The 20,414-nt window shown below is 41.0% G+C and overlaps 1 protein-coding gene across 6 annotated transcripts in view; it reads right to left on the bottom strand.

Annotated features, from left to right (window-relative positions):
- The window catches only part of LOC139409369 (circadian locomoter output cycles protein kaput-like), a 49,247-nt gene extending 33,543 nt beyond the window's left edge, over positions 1–15,704 (bottom strand). For 2 of the 6 annotated variants that reach the window (XM_071154416.1, XM_071154412.1), the window contains exon 1: positions 15,604–15,695. The gene's annotated coding sequence lies outside the window, so the exon portion shown is untranslated. Of the gene's footprint in view, positions 1–15,603 lie in introns of all 6 variants that reach the window. The other 4 variants (XM_071154417.1, XM_071154413.1, XM_071154418.1 and 1 more) reach the window with 4 other exon arrangements.
- Positions 15,705–20,414: the final 4,710 nt, after the last annotated feature.

Raw genomic sequence — 20,414 nt, forward strand, 5'->3', positions numbered from 1 at the left:
GGTTAGCTAGTTAGCTTTGAGGCACAACAGATCAAATATCCTAATGTTATTTACATAAAACATTTCGGGCACAATTTGTCTTTTGTCATTGATATTCTGCGTTAACGACATTGTCCATTCAAGCATTGATTGAAAAAAATGTGGCTAACATTGAAATGTTTTCATACATTTTCATCAACAGATAACATATTTCAAATTCTGTGCACATTATTTAATAGTTTTGACAAATGTAATTCATATTTTACAATGGTTTTACTTGTGTCAATGTGCAGGAAGTTGAAAGACAAACACGTTCAAAATAGCTCGGGTCAAGTGGGCAGGGCTACATAAGGTGAATATGGGTCACAGCAAGTGAGTGGTGTCTCATCTCACCTACAGCTTTTGGAGGGGTAATCATACCAAAGCATAGAGCACGGTTTCATTCATACACTGTTGTTTTAAAAGCTGCCAATCACAAACTTTGTCAACACTGAAAAGAGTCAGTGTTTTGACAGTTGGAAAAGACATGCAGACAAAGCATGATGTGAGAGCAAAAGAATGATAGGAAGTAGGGTTAAGTGTAGCAGCAGGAACACAAGCGGTAGCTGCAGCAAAAAGCTGTGCTTGTATAACTGCACTCAGTGCTTCACTGACCTGCTGACACAATGACCTACTTTCTTCCTCCTTCCCCTTTAAACTTCATCACAGCTCCACTTGCAGCCAATAACAGAGCACTTTCAGTCACCGTAAAACCCTGAGCAGCCAACCAGTGAGCAGAGTATGTCACCATGAGCCCTGAAGAGCCAATCAAGTCCCTAACTGGCATTTTACAACATTTGGAAGCTAATCACACAGTAACCAAATGCATCCTGGCTTCCCCGGGGCAGTAGTGAGACAAAGGAACTACGAAGAGAAGAGAGGGAGGGAAATGGAAAATGAAGTGGTGGAAGGGAAAGAGAAATGTTTAAAGCAGCCACTCAAATCACTGATGCCGCAAATGATCTTTCTCCCTCATATACACCCGAACAGACAAATACACCTCCCACACAGAAGCCCCTTCATAATTTCTCAGTAGCCTCAAATACATCGCTTCTCGCACTCAAAATCTCACTCACCAACACTTTCTCACCATTTCTACACACACAAATTGTGCTGATGTGCAGGGCGTGAAGTGGATCCTCGGTGCCGCTTGTCATCACGCACTCATAGCGACGGTGCCCATCGGCAACGCCATAGCAACCACCCGCGCCATGCAGGGTAAAAATAGCATAGCTGAATTCCTCTACAGTTAAGACTCCATCACGGAGTGGGCCTCCCCTATTCTATAATAGAGCAGAGAGAGAATCCCTTTATATCTGGTTAAGGCTGCCCTATGATGGTCTAACTACCACAGAGAGGACCTACCTCCATCACTGGATGCTGCTCGCAAGCAGTCTAAACCATCCACTACCGTTTGAGTGTTCTGTAATGCTATTGAGAAGAGACTGTCCTCATACGTGTGCTTTCTATGTTATACAGTAGAAACCCCCTGTTTTTAATATATGAGAGAGAGAGAGAGAGAGAGAGAGACTCAATCACCAAGCATGCCCACCCCCCTGCCATTATACAGCAGAAACTCTTTCCATCAAGGAAATTGCTTCCCCCATTCTGGTCTAGAAGCATTGTAAAAATAAAACAGGGTTAAAATGAATATAGCTGGGTAAACAGAGCAGAACAAAGAAGGAATACAGAAAATTAAGGTAAGGAAAACAGAAAATAAAAAAATGTATACCTAGATTAAACAAAAAATCTGATCTGGATCATATGGACCTTGGCATACAGAATGGGTCCTCTCTAAACTGAGCCTAAGCCTGTATGTACCATTCCTGACACCTGAAACCAATGAGGATTTGTGGTCCATTTATTAGTGAGTGGGTAGGATAGCCCGATTGTCGACGTTTGAAAAGTAGCAGCAGGTTGCTTACAGTAGGGATGGGAAAAATGAGTCCGCCATAGCCATTGAAACAGGTCCATCGGCTCGCATTGCCAACATTTAAAACCTTCAGAGAATAAACTGGATTAGAGGTTCTGCTCCCAATTCTGATATTTTAATTTCACTAATTGGTCTTTTGACCAATCAGATCAGCTCTGATATGATGTGAAATGATCTGATGTGATTGGTCAAAAGACCAATTAGTGGAAAAAAAGATCAGAATTGGGCTGCCTGTGTAAACACAGCCATTGTGGCAGAGAATCCCTCATTGATCTAATGCAGTCAGAAACCACCAACGAGCATCAACACATTCACTCCTGGGAACTGCAACCAAATACACAGTTACACACACTTTGTATATACACCTTCTTTCTCTCCCGCTATCAGATCAGAGGCTGCACCTCTCCCTGTTAAATCACGTTCAGACAATAAGAGAGGGTGTGCCTGCTACAGTGCACACTGTGGTTAATGGTTTCTAATTAGTAGGCTGACATTTCCAAGAATACAGAGAATACAGTGGATTTCTTGGTAAGTGAAGTTACTGACAAACAGCAGCAGGCTTGATTCTTCTGATGGTCATTGACCCATACTGTAGCTGGGCTTAGGCTAAAGCCTAGGTCTGGAGCTATTCCTATATCCATGCTGCTGCCCAGTGCCCTGCCCACCCCAGCCAGTCTCTCCACCACTGGGCAGCTGAAGCCTCCCAGAGCTGGGCAGCAAGCTGTGTTCCACCCAAGAACATGCACCCGCAGCCCCGGGCAGCACAAAATGAGTCTTTGCTTGCATGTGTCCCACAGGCCACAGACAGGAATGTCTTAGAGAAGAGCAGCGGTTTCCACTAGCAGCGGGAGAAGGGAGAGGCTGGCAGTGGTCCCGCCACTGTCCCACAGGGGCCTGAACCATACCAAGGGCCCCGCACTGCAGCCAAATGGGTCAGTGGGGTTAAAAAAAAAGAGAGAGAAAGAGGGAGGGGGAATGAGCACTGCCAGGCCAGCACATGAGAGGAGGAAATTAAAAGATAAAATGCCAACTGCCCACTGGTCACCACCTACCTCCATATGCATCATGAGTGTTGGCCTACATGAGTGTTTTTCTCTGCATGTGAAAAGGTCCTGCAGACACGCCTGGTCCAAAGGTTGTCTTTATTGGCTGGGGTCAAACAGACTAACAAAAACATTTCCGATTTCACAGTCACCTGCTACACTATCATGACTCATCAGACAACAGAGTCAACAAACACCTCACCTACTGCACACACATATGGCAACAATATCCCCGACACTGATTCTCAACACGGGGGCCCCACATGGGGTGTGTCCTCAGTACCCTCCTGTACTCAAATCTAATTTTATTGGTCACATACACATATTTACCAGATGTTATTGCGGGTGTAGGAAAATGCTTATGTTCCTAGCTCCAACAGTGCAGTTGTATCTAACAATTAACTCATCTAAAAGTAAAATAATAGAATAAAGAAATATATAAATATTAGGACAAGCAATGTCAGAGTGGCATTGACTAAAACACAGTAGAATAGAATACAATATACATATGAGATGAGTAAAGCAGTATGTAAACATTGTTAAAGTGACTAGTGTTTTATAATTAAAGTGACCACTGATTCCATGTCTATGTTTATAGTGCAGTAGCCTCTAAGGTGCAGGGTTGAGTAGCCGGGTGGTGGCCGGCTAGTGAGGTCTATTTAACAGTCTGATGGCCTTGAGATAGGTGTTTTACAGTCTCTCGGCCCCAGCTTTGATACACCTGTACCATCCTCGCCTTCTGGATGATAGCTGGGTGAACAGGCAGTGGCGCGGGTGGTTGACATTCTTGATGATCTTTTTGGCCTTCCTGTGACATCAGGTGCTGTAGGTGTCCTGGAGGGCAGGCAGTGTGCCCCCGGTGATGCGTTGGGCAGACTGTACCACCCTTTGGTGTAGAGGTCAACCGATTAATTGGAATGGCCGATTAATTAGGTATTTTTGGGCGCCGATTTCTGATTCTTTTTTTTCTTTTTTTTTAAAGAATACTTTTTGTAATACTTTTTATTTAACTAGGCAAGACAGTTAAGAACACATTCTTATTTTCAATGACTGCCTAGGAACTTTGGGTTAACTGCCTTGTTCAGGGGCAGAACGACAGATTTTCACCTTGTCAGCTCAGGGGTTTCAATCTTGCAACTGCAGTTAACTAGTCCAACGCTCTAAACAATTGCACTCCACGAGTAGCCTGCCTGTTACGTGAATGCAGTAGAAGCCAAGGTAAATTGCTAGCTAGCATTAAACTTATCTTATAAAAAATCAATCAATTAAAATCACTAGTTATAACTACTAATCCAGTTTAGCAGGCAATATTAACCAGGTGAAATTGTGTCATTTCTCTTGCGTTCATTGCACGCAGAGTCAGGGTATATGCAACAGTTTGGGCTGCCTGGCTCATTGCGAACTAATTTGCCAGAATTTTATGTAATTATGTCATAACATTGAAGGTTGTGCAATGTAACAAAAATATTTAGACTTAGGGATGCCACCCGTTAGAAAAAATACAGAACGGTTTCGTATTTCACTGAAATAATAAACGTTTTGTTTTCGAAATGATAGTTTCCGGATTCTATCATATTAATGACCAAAGGCTCGTATTTCTGTGTGTTATTATGTTATAATTAAGTCTGATTTGATAGAGCAGTCTGACTGAGCAGCAGCAGGCCCGTAATCATTCATTCAAACAGCACTTTTGTGCGTTTGCCAGCAGCTCTTCGCAAGCACAGCGCTGTTTATGACTTCAAGTTTATCAATCTAATGGCTGTTGTAACCATTGTGAAATGGCTAGCTAGTTAGCTGTGTGTGCGTTAATACTGTTTCAAACGTCACTCGCTTTTAGATTTTGAGTAGTTATTTCCCTTGCGCTGCAAGGGCCGCGGCTTTTGTGGAGCGATGGGTAACGATGCTTCGAGTGTGGCTGTTGTCGATGTGTTCCTGGTTCGAGCCCAGGTAGGGGCGAGGAGGGGGACGGAAGCTATACTGTTACACTGGCAATACTATAGTACCTATAAGAACATCCAATAGTCAAAGGTATATGAAATACAAATGGTATAGAGAGAAATAGTTCTATAAATACTATATTAACTACAACCTAAAACCTCTTACCTTGGAATATTGAAGTCTCACGTTAAAAGGAACCACCAAGTTTCATGTGTTCTCATGTTCTGAGCAAGGAACTTAAACGTTAGCTTTTTTACATGGCACATATTTTACATGGCACACATTTTTACATGGCACATATTACTTTCTTCTCCAACACTGTTTTTGCATTATTTAAACCAAATTGAACATGTTTCATTATTTATTTGAGGCTAAATAGATTTTATTGATGTTTTATAATAAGTTAAAATAAGTGTTAATTCAATATTGTTGTAATTGTCATTATTACAAATAAAAATAAAAATACATTTTAAAATCAGCCGATTAATCGGTATCGGCTTTTTTGGTCCTCCAATAATCGGTATCGGCGTTGAAAAATCATAATCGGTCGACCTCTACTTTGGTGAGCCCTGTGGTTGCAGGCTGTGCAGTTGCCATACCAGGCGGTGATACAGCTTGACAGGAGGTGGGAAATGAAACCATATTTCAGTAATTCAACCAGTTGAAAATATGCTTAATGAATATGATCTCAGATCAGTTGTTGTCTGAGACATTACTACTAATGGACAGGAAGACAAACTATCTTGGAAAGTTGACACATTCTAGTTCAGATTCACATGGAATTGTTGTGCAATTTAAAATGTTTAAATATTAAACTATTTGTGAAAAGATAAAATGTAATTTTAGCTTCTTAAATGAGAGAAAGGTTTGTCATAGAGAAACTCTGCTCACTTAGAGGCCCCACCCAAGTGAACAGACATTGGTTGTAAACTATGAAACACGCCCTTCTTTCACCATAATATAAACCCGTTGACGAAAATTAAACTTTCTGTTCCAAGGACGTGAGGACTTGCGGTCTGCACGTTGACAGGACAAAGATCACCTACAGAACTAAGCCAACCTCAGCGTGAGCTCTGTTTGAACGTCAATATCCTAACAAAATTAGCATCGAATTTCAATGTGAAGATGACAATCAACCTGAAGATGACGATTCAATAGGATGAATTTCGACTATACCAGCCAGAATATAACACGAGCTTAAAAGTATGGCAACCTGGTATGAACTTTGAACTCTGATTCACTCCAGATGTGATACCTCCTAGCCGTTGAGTTAGCAGCAGCCGCTGTAAACGTGGGCTAGGAAAGGACGGACAACATATCCAGTCTAACACACACAACGATACTACAACGTATCTAGTTTACCACCAGAGACATTCTTCAGAGGACAAGAGATCCATGCTGGACAACCCGGCCTTCTATCTACGACCAATCTACCGAAGCGCAGCTCAGAGTAAATATTTATTGTATTTTCCTTTTTCAAATGGGCGGTTATTTAGAATGCATAAGATACTGTATTTACAATAGCATCGCTGCCTATGGCCCTGATAGAGACAAAATCTTTTTGTTTCTCCGTCTTCCCTCTCTTTCATTCAAAACCCAACCCCCTTTCTTTGCGTAACCAGCCGTCATATCTGTTCCGTCCGCTAGGGACGTTTTCCTTTATGACATAATTTGTAATCAATGTATGATCCATTCTGTGTAGATGTAATTCTGTGTGATTAGTTAGCTATTTAGTAAATAAATAATTCAATCAAATGTTATATTGCTGATTCAACTTGTTAGCCAGAGTTTGAATTTACAACTTTCAGATGGGACTGAATAAAGTGAGGATTAAATATTGACTGCTACTGATGTAAAAGATTACTAGGTCTTTAAGAGTTTATTCGGATGATAACAGCTCTATAATCATTATTTTGAGGTGACCCGACTTTCTAGTTAATTACATTTACCTGATTAGCTTAGTCAGGTAATATTAATTACAGAGAAATGATTTTATAGAATAGCATGTCATATCACTTAATCTGGCATAGCCAAAGACACGACAGATCCTTAACTAGCCTCTCAAAGCACTTCATAATGACAGAAGTGTGTGCTTCATGGCGATAGTCATTTCGTTCAGTTGCCTTTGCTTTCTTCAGTACAGGAACAATTATGGACATTTTGAAGCATGTGGGGGGACAGCAGACTGGGATAAGGATAGATTGAATATGTCCGTAAAACACTCCAGAAAGCTGGTCTGCACATGCTCCGAAGACGCGGCTTGGGATGCCGTCTGGACCGGGTTAACATGCCTTGCGAGGGTTAACACGCTTAAATGTCTTACTCACGTCGGCCACGGAGAATGAGAGCCCACAGTACTTGGGAGCGGGCCGCATCGGTGGCACTGTGTGATCCTCAAAACAGGTGAAGGCGTTTAGCTTGTCTAGGAGCAAGACGTTGATGTCCGCAACATGGCTGGTTTTCCCTTTGTAATCTTGTGATGGTCTGTAGACCCTGCCACATATGTCTTGTGTCTGAGCTGTTGAATTGCAACACTTTGTCTCTGTACTGACGTTTTGCTTGTTTGATTGCCTTACGGAGGGAATAACTACACGGTTTGTATTCGACCATATTGTCAGTCACCTTGCCATGGTTAAATGCGGTAGTTCGCACTTTCAGTTTTGCGAGAATGCTGCCATCCATCCACGGTTTGGGTAGGTTTTAATAGACACCGTGAGAACAACATCCCTATACACTTCCTGATGAACTCAGTCACAGTGTCCAGGTAAACGTCAATGTTATTCTCTGAAGCTACCCTGAACATATCCCAGTTCGCATGATGAAAACAATCTTGAAGCATGTATTCCGATTGGTCAGACCAGACTTGAATAGTCCTTAGCATGGGTACGTCCTGTTCAAGTTTCTGCCTATAGGAAGGGAGGAGCAAAATGGTGTCATGATCTGATTTGCCAAAGGGAGGGCGGGGGAGGGCCTTGTAGGAGTCTTGAAAAGGCGAGTAGCAGTGATCTGTTTTTCCTAAGCGAGTACTACAGTCAATGTGTTGATAAACACTACTAAAGTTATTTCTCAAAATGTGCTTTGTTAAAATCCCCAGCACCAGTAAATGCAGCCTCGGGATGTAGTTTCCAGTTTGCATAAAGTCAAGTGTAGTTCCTTGAGGGCCGTCGTGGTATCGGCTTGAGGGGGAATATACACGGCTGTGACTATAACTGAAGAGTATTCTCTTGGAAGGTAATACGGTCGGCATTTGATTGTGAGGTATTCTAGGTTGGGTGAACAAAAGGACTTGAGTTTATATATGTTATCACAATCACACCATGAGTAGTTAATCATGAAACATACACCCCCTCCTTTCTTCTCAGAGAGTTCTTTATTCCTGTCTGCGCGATGAACTGAGAACTCAGGTGGCTGTATGGACGGGGACAGTATAACCCGAGGGAGCCATGATTCTGTATGTTACAGTCCCTGATGTCTCTCTGGATGGAGATCCTCGACCTGAGCTTGTCTACTTTATTGTCCAGAGACTGAACATTAGCGAGTAATCTAATCGGAAGCGGTGGATGGTGTGCCAGCCTCCTGAGTCGGACTAGAAGTCCACCCCGAATACCCCTTCTCTGCCGGCGGCGTCTTGGAGCAGCCTCTGGGATAAGTTCAATTGCCATGGGGGGTACAAACAAAGGATCCAATTCGGGAAAGTCGTATTCCTGGTCATCAACGGGATCACAGCGGACACGGTCTAAAACGTTCAGTTTTTCAGCGTACACATCTCCGAGGAGCTGAAATGGTCAAACCACACCAACACCATGGTGAACTAGTCACGACAGTCTTCAACCGCAGGATGCTGAAGAAATGTAGACTGTCTCCGAGGGCACTCCGTGTTCTACAGGGGCACCATCGAGAGCATCCTGTCGGGCTGCATCACAGCCTGGTACGGCAACTCCACAGCCAGGGACCGCAAAGCGCTACAGAGGGAGGTACGCTCTGTCAAACACTGCCTGCATATGACAATTAAACTTCTAATTTAATCATCATAAAAACACTGGAGTGCACAGCAGCATATAGGCTAGCATCATAGCCAATGGTGATGATTATCTGGGATGTCAATTTATCAAAAAGGCACAATTTTCTTCAGTTTGGAGCCTTTAATCCGAATACTTGTTGCGTTTTCTTCCCAAATCCGTTTGCCACATACATCCCAAAAGGTTGGAATTTACCCTACAGATGACCAACTACAGCCCAGCAACAATGTATTCCTGCTGAAATCAACTCCATTAGGCCTAATGTTCATATCATCAAACTCAGTCATGGGGCTGAATGGAGGGAGGGTGGAAGGAGACATCAGTTCAGTGGTTGTCTGTCTGCTGTAGCCCAGAGAGTGAGATCATTGGCTATAGGGGAAATTCCCACAGTTACAGACTGCTGAATGAGGAAGAGTGTGCTCTCTGGAGATGCAAGATACAGACAGACTGCTCTGGCAAAGTCATCAAGGAGCCCTCAGTATGTCCAAGCATTCTAAGACTAGCCTACATCATAGCAATACACCAACAACACAAACAAAAACAAGTACAAGTACAACAGTAGACAATCACATCAACATCAGAAACCGTATTCAATAGATCTTTTACCTATTTATTCCATGATAGTCGGCGATCATTATTTTCTTTTGTATATATTTGTGTTGCTTTAAAAATCAGGCCATGATCCCAAAACACTTACGTAACACCATTTTTACTTATTACCTGGACACATTTTACCAACGACTTTACTTCGGCAAACCCAAAGACCAGCATTGAGAAACCCATCCCCCAATAGGCTGCCACATAGCTAGATCATCCAATCTAAATTACATATACACATAACCTAAATTGGTCACAGCGTTTATGCAGAAATTATTCAGACCGTCACACCAATGGTGCCAGTCTAAATGGAATCCTTGCATACAGACTGTACATTCCTCAAAATCCATGCATCTTTTTCCTCATCTCCTTACTTCCTTCACTTTAAGAGATGTCTTGTAAGGCAACAAACCCTCTGCAGGCTGTGGTCTCTGCACATCCGCCTTGTTTAAAATGTCCACATGGAAAATAGAAAAACAAAGGCCAATGATAATCATGCTCAAATTATATCAAGATTGCCCTGTGGTTTGGGATAGTCTACATGGTAGGAATATGAAACAGTTGTTACCTGACATTCTTGTGACGTGACCCTCCTGAAGCTTCTCAAATGTCCTTGTGACCAGCCAAAGAAACAAACAATGTATCGTGCCAGAATGCAGTCTTTAGCAGGCAGAGACCCAGAGGGAATTGGATACTAGCCTAATACAATCCACTATTTGGGAAAACAGCCTCAAAACACCCATCACATTCTTTCTTGCTCTTAAGTCTGCAGTTTTGGTTTATATTAATCCAATAAGCTGTTGGACCGAGGATGGTGTTATGGTGTAGATTTGGGTTTCATTGGGGTTGGCTGTGGTGGACTGTGTATATTTTCAGAGGACAAGATGGTGCCATGTGAGAGAAGTGCAGTGCTGATGGTTCTGTTCTAGAACTGTCAGCCCAGAGAGCCGTCCTGCCTGCTCTGCTACTCCCAGAGGTTTTGATTAGAGATGAATCACAACTAAAACATCTGGGTCATCCTGAAGCTCCCACAGTAGTCACACACCAGTCAGAAACACACACACAATCAATTCCAGTGCTATAATAAAGCAAGGAAATTAGGCTACATTCTGATGAAAGCAAACCAATCCCTGTTTCCATCCTCTTTGCACAAAGACTGGCTCTGTCTGACCGCCATTACCACTGTAGAGGAGGGCACCACTTGAGTGGAGATCACATTCTACACAGAATATCCACCGTCTGGTCTGAGTCACCACTGACATTTATGTCTGACCTAGGTAGTGCTAGACTAAAGTTTACTTACCCTGAAACTTCTGGCAATATACAAGGAATACATAAGAGAAAAATACATTAAACCCGACAATTTGAAGGTGAAGTCAATGCTATATAAGAGCAATGAACTTCGACACCAAAGGATTAAATGGATGTGTTGTGCGTTAAAACAAAAGGCCAATGTATCCTTTCCAATAAGATGCTCATTAAATAAAAAATGTGGCTAAAGGTTTGCTATTTCAGACGATGGTCAAAGACGTGACATATTGTTGTCCGTGATGAAAGCTTTGGTGCTCTGCTATAACAAAGACTGTAATTTCAGGCAGCACCACAATAGCGTACAAATGCCAGAGACAAGCTTATGCTAGAAGAAAAAGCCATCTGCGTCCATTTCTTCCTGAACATCATGACACAGAGTGGTCAGTTCGCATCAAACGGTTGACATACATCCCAAGAAGAGAGGTGGTGTCCTACACTGAGTTAGACCTAGATACATTACTGTATATTACTGGAAAAGACCACCTCTATACCTAAAAAGAAAACAGAAGTGTCAAGTAGGCCTTTTGGAACGAGCTGGATTTGCATATTAGCCTCCATTCTACTGGAAGATCATAATGAAAATGAGGGCAAGTTCAGAGTAGCTACACAAGGAATGTGGTCTTACAGCCAGCCGTACTACCACATGCCTGTTTCGATCTCTCCTCACTCTGCCACCTTAAAAAAGGACATTCTGTTTGTGTGTTTCCTCATTAATTATTTCCAACAGAGAATTCATCACACCCCCACATCATGGATCGATTCCTGAACTCCACAGCTTATTTTGTACACATTTCACAAAGGTTTGGATCGATTCTTTAACACTGCAATTGATTTCAAGACTGTCAAAGGTATTTTGCAGTGAAGAACTAATAACACGCTCCAAGATCAAAAGCCCTAAGGACATAATACTATCAGGCTGTAATGTAACTGTAGTCGGTGGGCATACGATCTGAGCTGCCATTCCCTGCTGCATTGCTGTCAGGTTCAGCTTAGAAATCCCTAGGCTGTTGTGTTGTGCTTCTGTAAAAGCAAACGACTGGCAATCAACTAGCCAGCTAATTCACCCCACCTTCAAATCAATGGGGCTTGCAACAGAGAGCATCCTGACTGGTTGCATCACTGCCTAGTACGGCAACTGCTCGGCCTCCGACCGCAAGGCACTACAGAGGGTAGTGCGTACGGCCCAGTACATCACTGGGGCTAAGCTGCCTGCCATCCAGGACATCTACACCAGGCGGTGTCAGAGGAAGGCCCTAACAATTATCAAAGACCCCATAGACTGTTCTCTCTACTACCGCATGTCAAGCGGTACCGGAGTGCCAAGTCTAGGACCAAAAGGCTTCTCAACAGTTTTTACCCCCAAACCATAAGACTCCTGAACAGGTAATCAAATGGCTACCCGGACTATTTGCATTGTGTGCCCCCCCAAACCCCTATTTTACGCTGCTGCTACTCTGTTTATCATATATGCCTAGTCACTTTAACAATACATTCATGTACATACTACCTCAATTAGCCCCGAGCAACAAGTGCCCCCGCACATTAGCTAACCGGGCTCTCTGCATTGTGTCCTGCCACCCACCACCCCCTCTTTCACGCTACTGCTACTATCTGTTTATCATATATGCAGTCACTTTAACCATATCTACATGTACATACTACCTCAATCAGCCCGACTAACCAGTGCCTGTATGTAGCCTCACTACTGTATATAGCCTCGCTACTGTTATTTTTCACTGTCTTTTTACTGTTATTATTTTTTACTTACCTATTGTTCACCTAATACCTTTTTTAAAATGTTTTTATTGCACTGTTGGTTAGAGCCTGTAAGCAAGCATTTCAATGTAAGGTCTACACCTGCTATATTCGGCACACGTGACAAATAAACTTTGATTTGATTTTATCTTATCTTAGCATCAAATGAACAACACCATACGTCACTCCATCTGAGGGCAGCTAATATTGTATGCCGGAGTCTAGGTGTCAAATGCACATTGCCTCAAACATATTTCCTTACTGTGCAGTTTCTAAGAATACAAGGTTTAGGCTAAGAAATAAACCGACACACCTAACTTGGCCACAGTCAAACCAAAAGTCACTGTGCAGTTTCTAGAATTCAGACAACAGGCTACTGTGCAGCAGGTTATGGCTTCCTGCCCAATATTGTGTGAGGGCTGTGACGTGGCACCCAATGATGGTTTGAGGGAAGACAGCTGCCAAGGGCCATAAAGGCCATGCTCTGTGCAGTACTCAAAGACAACTTCGCCACAAACTCCTAAACACAAACAACAACACTAAGGTCACTCAGACAAGTCACACAGACGCAGCACTAAAGATATCACTAGATGCAGGGCAAACTAGGTATCTCTAGTACTGTCAACAAAACAGATACAGCTCAGAGTGGATAACTATTAAGAATGATAAGAATGTGTATGCTCTGATGAAGGTCTTGCGACTGAAAGCTTAGCATACTTAAATGAAATTTGTGCATTGATCCTGAGTGTGCAGAATCTTTATTCCATTACAGAATAGGAATTACTAACCATGGCCTGCCCTCAACTTGTTCAACCATAGAGCCACTGAACAACTTGTTATTCCATTTGCATGGTTAAATGGATGTTTCAGCATTGGTTACACGCTGCATCCGTCAGTGCAGATATTGGATCGGCATAAGTCAGAGGGCAACTTATCAATAACAGATGACGTATCCATCCTGGACTAGGCAAACATTGGCCATTGTTAGGTGATACTGGGCAATTCCACGATAACAGAGTGCAGATGCAAAGTTTAGTAACAATGACTGCACAAACAGTGCATCACTCTGTTACTAAAATTGTGTATAGAGTTGTATGGTTTGTTTAACTTTGCAATCATTGGTTTTTGTTTAACATACATTTTAAAGTGAAAAATCTTGTATTACTGTTACCTACCATGGAATTGCTTGTTTTACAGCTGATTAAGAAATATATCGGTATTTTTTCAAGGCTGTCCAACACTACTGAGCATCACAGGAGCCAGTGAACCCAAATTGCATTTGTCAGGCATTCCGTGCATAAATAAAAAACATTTTTAGCCTACATCAAGGCAGTACAATAACAGAATGAAGATGGTCAGATAGGTTACTCAACTGATTTGGTTACTAGAACTAAAGCCATTTAGACTTTTACCAGTGGAATACATTGTAGCCGAGTCAAAAGCCATATACACTGAACAAAAATATAAACTCAACACATAGTGTTGGTTTCATGAGCTGAATTTTTTTTTTTTTTAATACCAGAAATGTTCCAAATTTCTCTCAAAATCTCCACCAATTTGAACATTGCTACTATGCCAATATAATCCATCCACCTGACAGGTGTGGCATATCAAGAAGCTGATTAACCAGCATGATCATTACACAAAGTGCACCTTGTGCTGGGGACCATAAAAGGCAACTCTAAAATGTGCAGTTTTGTCACAACACAATGCCACAGATATCTCAAGTTGAGGTCAGTGTGCAATTGGCATGCTTAACTGCAGGAATGTCAACCAGAGCTGTTGCCAGAGAATTGAGAGTTCATTTCTCTACCATACGCTGAGGAGTATTTCTGTCTGTAATAAAGCCATTTTGTGGGGGAAACTCATTCTGATTTGCTGGGCCTGGCTCCCCAGTGGGTGGGCTGCACCCCTGCCCAGTCATGTGAAATCCATAGATTAGGGCCTGGTTAATTTATTTGAATTGACTGATTTCATTATATGATGTGTAACTCAGTAAAATATTTGAAATTGTTGCATGTTATATTTATGTTCAGTATATATGCTCAAAATTTTGCTTACAAGAGCCACTGTATCTGCGTACAACTTAAGTGGTCTGCATTTTTTTACCCATAGCCTACATTGTGTATTTTTCTCAAAATGTTGCAAACTGCAGCTATTTAGTTTACTGGCGCACAATGCTCTCCCTCATTCTATGAGCCAAAATCCGTGGTTCGAATTGTAACTGTAGCTCATTCTTGATTACAGTGTCCATTATGTCCATTGGCAGTATATCTGATCACTGACAAACCCATTCAAGCTCATGCTAAATGTTCATCCCCGCTATAGCCAACGGATTTCCTCTGCATAATATTGATTTGAATTTCTCACTGGATCAACCCGCTCGCTGCGTTTACAGGTTGCGTCCGCGGAACCTAGGTGAAAATGTCCTGGATAACTTGGACTTGTTTCACACGGGAGAGCCCAAATCCATGAGAAAGCATCCGATTGCACAGTAAAAACGTAACAATCGCATCCACAGCTAATGGCACCTTCGCTGCACAACCGCAGCGTTCAACCCCAAAATGAACATAGCTAGAAATTACTGTGAAACAGACGCAACTGTGCTGTCATTCCAAACGCGCACCCAAAACCAACTGCGCGTTTCATCACTCCAAAACAGGGGTCACTGCGAGCAACCAGGTTAAATATAGAAACAAAGTTAACACATTATGCGATAGATATAGCAACAATATTACAGAAGATTGTAAACATACGAAACCCGGGGAATATTTAAACCTCAAAAACATCTGCGGCGTTCTGCTGCTGACTCTCCGGTATTTGTAGCCTAGATTATGAATGTGGGTCACCAGGCCTTCTGAATCAAGCAAACATAGCAACAACAAGAAAACATCTCCGTTGACTCCTCTTCAATATGACTGCGTCCGCACTATAACAGGCACGTTTCCATATTATTGTAGATTTTGTCGGTAAAAAATGTAATTCTTACCTTCTCTGTTCATCCGGATTTTCCTGCTCCTTGTTTTTTTGCGCTGGGTTGAACTGGAGTTGGATAAACAGCAGGGCCTACCGCGGTCTCCTGACGCGCATGCGCATTTTTTTACTGAGCATTCAATTTGGCACAATAAACTCATCCATATCTTGTAAATATTGTAAGACGTTTGAGTGAATTATGTTTCGCTTAGATAATAACACAAAGCATCTATCCTAGCACAACAACCATAACCATAATAGTTTTGTTGTTGAATTATTATATTTTTGGAAAGAAGTAACCTATACATTTTCGAGGCACTTAAAAAAGTGTTCTGCGTATAGGCATATATACGGAATTATAAACTTTAAAGTCAACATGGATAAATGGCTCATTTGGTATTTTATAGGAATATTAAATACAAAAACAGATGTTTTATATAAATCATATATATTCAATGATTTATTATGTTTCATAGTTTATTTAGTGGTTCATTATCTGTAAACTAAAAGGGTTACCATCACACAGCCAAACACATTTTTGTTTCTTCCATGCAATAATGTAAAGTACTATTATTTGTTTAATCTTCCTCATATTTCCTTTAATTTTATTATAGTTGTTGTGTATCTAGAACGGGTCTATTGCTGTGTTTATGTATTATCCGAGATATTGGAAGTTCCTAGTTCCTATTTGTAAGTTCACTTGAAAGACCATTCAAGTCTGAATAAGTTTACAAGTGGGGAATAAAAGATTATAACAAATCCGTTTTAAACAACTACAGATATTGTCATCGTTAAGAAAGCTAGATAAGTTAATTATAAGCAACGTTAGCTAGCCTATCAACCTTATCAAGATAGCTAACGTCTTATTATAGGTTGAAGAATTGTTCCGACCAAAAAGTACATGAATGAAACGAAGTCGTATTTCCGACATCACAGGTAGGAAATAGGAAGCTACGACAAGCATATGAACGCAGCGCATAGCCTATCATTTGTTGCTACTGAACACCTTTTCTCATAATAGCCTACCCTACAAACATTTTCTTCATGTAGGCCTATGTATACTGAACAAAAATATAAACACAACATGTAAAGTGTTGGTCCCATGTTTCATGAGCTGAAATAAAAGATTACAGAAATGTTCCACACACACAAAAAGCGTATTTCTCTAAAATGTTTGTTTGTTTGTTTACATGTTGTGTACATGTAACATTACCTGTTAGTGAGCATTTCTCATTTTCCAATATAATCCATCCACCTGACAGGTGTGGTATATCAATAAGCTGATTAAGCAGCATGGTCATTACACCGGTGCACCTTGTGCTGGGGACAATAAAAGGCAACACTAAAACATGCCACAGTCTCAAGTTTTGATGGAGCATAAAATTGGCATGATGACTGCAGGAATGTCCAATATAGCTGTTGCCAGAGAATTTAATGTCAATTTATCTACTATAAACCGCCTCCAACGTAATTTTCGATAATTTGGCTGTACATCCAACCAGCCTCACAACCGAAGACCACATGTACCCACGCCAGGCCCAGGAACTCCACATCCAGCTTCTTCACCTGCTGGATCATCTGAGTAAAATCTTTGAAATTGTTGCATTTTTCATTTATATTTTTGTTCATTATAGAAATGTGCTTTTAGTTGTATATATTCTTATCATAAAACAGAATGACAGCAAACACAATCCATATTTTGCTATTAGATGGTGTAAACAACATGTTGGCTGCTATGTTTGTTTCATGTGAATCCTTTTAAGAATGGTTTGTGGCTACGCACGCGCTCTCTGAATTCCTGTTATACAAACGTTCCAAATCTTTGGCCTCCATGAGCGCTCACTGAGTTGGCAGAGTGCCAATTAGGTCAAACTCACGAGTCAACCAACCTTTACTGTGCGCGGGAAAATAGATGCTTGGCAGCTGATGTGTCGTATCACTGGATTGTGCGTTTTCACAACAGGATTTACGTCAAACAGAACGTCTCTTTAAAAGTTGGGCACGAGCTTTCAATATTTTTGGACTATCCGTTTGTTAGATTCTGAACAAGGGTGGAACAAGGAGAGACATACTGTATAATCGAAATGGACCAGGACTATTGTTCAGCTCAGCTGTAAACCCACACAATCCACAGAAATAACAAAGCCAGTAAGACAATATTAGCCTACTACAGAACTTCATATTTATTTGGGGTCTTCAGACATGACCTGACCTGGTTGTTTGGAAATGATGGACTTTTTTGTTTTAGCAATTGTTATCACCATATCATAGCCTACTCTGAAATGTATCCCATTGATAATAGTATAAAGTACAGCAAGAACATGAAATCTGGCACAGTACTTGAACTATAGTCTTTATTGTGTTATCACTATTGACCTCACATTCCATTAATGATAGCTCTCTGGGGCATAGTTCAGTGCAAAGTCAGTTTGCAGGTTTGCAAGCTGACAAATAAACTGTATTTAGGCTACTGTTTTACTAAAGATTTTGCAGCTTGTTGGATGTGGGATATTTACTGCATAGGCCTACATAGTCATTGCAAATAACAATGTGCTCTTAACTGACTTGCCTGGTTAAATAAATAAATAATAATAATGAACATAGGTCCAGTAGTCCTACGCTATTATTACTAACTACCATCATGACACAAAGTTATGTCTGCTTTAGGATATTCTGTGGCCCCTGCTCAAATGTGCTGTTTCCCTGAAGGAATTGAGAGAAAAACAAACAAGCACTCAGAACCTGACCCAATAACTGAGAACAAACAAACACTTTATTTTGTATGGTTTTCAACACTATGATAATAATCTTAAACAAATGTACACAACTTCTAAATGAGGGAACTGTACCATTTCCTTGGAATGGGCTTGGTGCTGAAGAGAGGACTATATTTTCTGAGATGTTCATTTGACAACCAGCAGATAGCGCCATTATCAAATATTTTTTTAACATAAACATTTGTTTTTTTCAATCATTTTGGTACATTTTTCAGATGTAAGTGGTATATTTTCAAAGCTCTAAGTACAAAACTCTATAAACGTATAACACTTGTAATGCCTCTTCTCTTATGTTCAGAACCTTTGAGCATTTATTGGGATTTCATGACATCTTTCACCCAAGTATTTTCATGCAAAATCAGTTTTGCTGAGAAATATTTGTCACCAATTCATCAGATAAGGAATGATAGGCTCAATCTAATAGCTAAAAATACAAGGTAGGCATTTCAAAACTGTTATTTTTAAAGTGATGAATAGAAATAGATGGTAAAACTAATTTTCTATACAGTATTTACTATAACTTGACATGCACAATTTCTTTATAATTTGTATCCAATGGCAGGTTGTGAGCATGTTGTATCTTTATATAGTACATACAGTTGAAGTCGGAAGTTTACATACACCTTAGCCAAATACATTTAAACTCAGTTTTTCACAATTCCTGACATTTAATCCTGTCTTAGGTCAGTTAGGGTCACTACCTTTTAAGAATGTGAAATGTCAGAATAATAGTAGATAATTATTTATTTCAGCTTTTATTTATTTCATCACATTCCCAGTGGGTCAGAAGATTACATACACTCAATTAGTATTTGGTAGCATTGCCTTTAAATTGTTTAACTTGGGTCAAACATTTAGGGTAGCCTTCCACAAGATTCCCACAATAAATTGGGTGAATTCTGGCTCATTCCTCCTGACAGTGCTGGAGTAACTGAGTCAGCTTTGTAGGCCACCTTGCTCGTACACGCTTTTTCAGTTCAAATTTTCTATAGGATTGAGGTCAGTGCTTTGTGATGGCCACTCCAATACCTTGACTTTGTTGTCCTTAAGCCAACTTTGGAAGTATGCTTGGGGTCATTGTCCATTTGAAAGACCCATTTGTGACCAAGCTTTAACTTCCTGACTAATGTCTTGAGATGTTGCTTCAATATATACACATAATTTTCCTCCCTCACGATGCCATCTATTTTGTGAAGTGCACCAGTCCCTCCTGCAGCTAAGTACCCCCACAACATGATGCTGCCACCCCTGTGCTTCACGGTTGGGATGGTGTTCTTCGGCTTGCAAGCCTCCCCCTTTTTCCTCCAAACGATGGTCATTATGGCCAAACAGTTCTATTTTTGTTTCATCAGACCAGAGGACATTTCCCCAAAAAGTATGAGCTTTGTCCCCATGTGCAGTTACAAACCGTAGTCTGGCTTTTTTATGGTGTTTTTTGAGCAGTGGCTTCTTCCTTGCTGAGTGGCATTTCAGGTTATGTCGATATATGACTCGTTTTACTGTGGATATAGATACTTTTGTACCTCTTTCCTCTAGCATCTTCACAAGGTCCTTTGCTGTTGTTCTGGGATTGATTTGCACTTTTCGCACCAAAATACTCTCCTTCCTGACCAATATGACGGCTGCGTGGTCCCATGATGTTTATACTTGCGTACTATTGTTTGCTCAGATGAATGTGGTACCTTCAGGCATTTGTAAATTGCTCCCAAGGATGAACCAGACTTGTGGAGGTCTACATTTTTTTTTCTGAGGTCTGATTTATTTGAATTTTCCCATGATGTCACGCAAAGAGACACTGAGATTGAAGGTAGGCCTTGAAATACATCCAAAGGTCCACTTTCAATTGACTCAAATGATGTCAATTAGCCTATCAGAAGCTTCTAAAGCCATGGCATTATTTTCTTGAATTTTCCAAGCTGTTTAAAGGCACAGTCATCTTAGTGTATGTACATTTCTGACCCACTGGAATTGTCTGTAAAAAATTGTTGGAAAAATGGCGTGTGTCATGCACAAAGTAGATTTCCTAACCGACTGGCCAAAACTAGTTTGT

This window comes from Oncorhynchus clarkii, chromosome 5 (assembly GCF_045791955.1).
Source record: "Oncorhynchus clarkii lewisi isolate Uvic-CL-2024 chromosome 5, UVic_Ocla_1.0, whole genome shotgun sequence".
NCBI classification, from domain to species: domain Eukaryota; kingdom Metazoa; phylum Chordata; class Actinopteri; order Salmoniformes; family Salmonidae; genus Oncorhynchus; species Oncorhynchus clarkii.